Genomic DNA, 2,182 nt, shown 5'->3' with positions numbered 1-2,182 from the left:
TTCAGAGCCTGCTAAGTTTCATCTTCCGTAAAGTCCAGTTTTCAGTTGTGTGGGTCAGAAGGAAGCTTCAAAGCCAGTCTTGATCTGTTTTTCTCCCTCAGTCCTCATCACTAATCAGGACCCCAACTAACATCAGAGTGTACTTCTTACACCTACCACTTGTATCCATCTCCTCAGCTACCACTAAGTCTGAGTTCTTGACATCCTTGGTTTTGGGAGGAGTGTTTACTAGCCTGTTCTCATTATCTGTAATGTATTCATAATTATATACCAATACCAAGCACCTGCCCTCTACAGTAGTTGTGCTGATTCCTGGCATCACAAGGGAGATTGAAGGCCAGCCAATGACCATGAAGAATGGCACAGCCACATTCCAAGAGTTCCAGCTTACAAAGAATTTGTGGCAGTGTTTGCCCACTTCCCATATCCCCACCCACAGAATAACCTTTGTCCAGTCCAAACCACAAAAGTCTGCTCAGCCCTAAGACTCTGGGCATATCCCAGGCCATAGCTATAATCAAAGTAGGAAGTAAAACCTATCTTATTAATGGACACAGAAAGTGAATGTGTTTTCCTTTTTCATTTGACCCATTCTAGTAATTAAACCCCTTCACAGAAACTAATAAAAAAAAGCCCTAACATGGAGCCATCACCTGCTTTCTGCACTGGGGTATGGGAATCAAGGTACCTGCCTGGACATTCTGGTATCTGCCTGGACATTTTGGTTTCACTCATTCTCTTATGAAGATGACTTCCTTATTGGAAACTTTGCTGCATGTGACTTCTTAAAACTGGAACCTGAGCACACCTAAAAATTATTCAAATATTTAAAGAGGGCCAAAAGTTGTGTCCTTGTAGAAATGCTCCATGAGGTACCCACAGTTCCCTACTCCACTAAGTTCACGTCACTCAAAAGCTCCCGTTCAGCTCTTGCCGGATTCTTCCACCACGTCCACTCTCAGCACTCCTGTGATTCCTTCCAGGTCCTGTGCCTGTCTGTATTGCCCATACCACCCACGCTGTTTTCAGCTTCTCCAGATGCATAGATCTAGCCTTCCTTCAACCACAGAAGTACCTCAACTGAAGAAACAAGGCACCTGTCATTCTTTTGTTTTGTTTTGTTTTGTTTTTCAAGACAGGGTTTCTCTGTGTAGCTTTGCGCCTTTCCTGGAACTCACTCTGTAGACCAGGCTGGCCTCTAACTCACAGAGATCTGCCTGCCTCTGCCTCCCGAGTGCTGGGATTAAAGGCATGTGCCACCAACGCCCGGCTCTGTCATTCATTTCTAGTCAAAATAATTCCACAGTTTCAGTCGGATGAGAGAATGAGTCCCTTCAGCCAAAGATTTGTGAATAATTTTTAAATGCCACTTTAAAATCAAATTGAATTTTATAGACGTCCTGGCATCAATAACCATCTTTTTTACAAACATTGCTAGGGTAGTAATAGTAGAAATGTATTTTTATTTGCTTTAAGGTGGAATTATGAACTCAGCTACCATGTGCAGAAAAATACAGGGCAAATAACTCATTGTGGGTTACATGCATGAAGAATAATGCTTATTTCTATAATGGTTTAATTTTAAATATGTATTGTTTTTATTTGGGCAAACATTGACACATGACTTTCAAGTTATTTCATACTTAATGTTGCAAGATGTAAATTAGTACCATCAATTAAAGCATAATTTACAGTGAATGCAATACACTGTAGCATTCAAGCCATCTGAGTATATGCACCTGTGTTCTGTGCAAGGCATCTGTGTGTGTGTGTGTGTGTGTGTGTGTGTGTGTGTGTGTGTGTGTATGTGTGTGTGTGCGTGTATGTGTGTGTGTGTGTGTGTGTGTGTGTGTGTGTGTGTGTGTGTATTTTGATTTATATGCTTGTTGGAAATGTCAGTGACTATACACATTAACATTGTGGAAGCAATCAGAAAACCAGCTCAAGCCCAACATAGGTATGTGCTCTATTCAGTTTCTTACAGGTAAAATATCCAGTTACCAGTTTCTACTGTCTTCTCCCCATTCCCTTACTATGCATTAGTTAGTGTTTCTGTTGCTGTAATAAAACACCATGATCAAAAGCAACTTGGGGAGGAAAGGGTTTCCTTCAGTTTACAATTCCACATCACAGTGCATCATTAAGAGAATTCAGGACAGGAACTCGAGGTGTGAACCTGGAG

Source organism: Onychomys torridus, chromosome 5 (genome assembly GCF_903995425.1).
Source record: "Onychomys torridus chromosome 5, mOncTor1.1, whole genome shotgun sequence".
Taxonomy (NCBI): domain Eukaryota; kingdom Metazoa; phylum Chordata; class Mammalia; order Rodentia; family Cricetidae; genus Onychomys; species Onychomys torridus.
The sequence above is the reverse complement of the archived record's forward strand: the minus strand, read 5'-3'. Positions refer to the sequence as shown.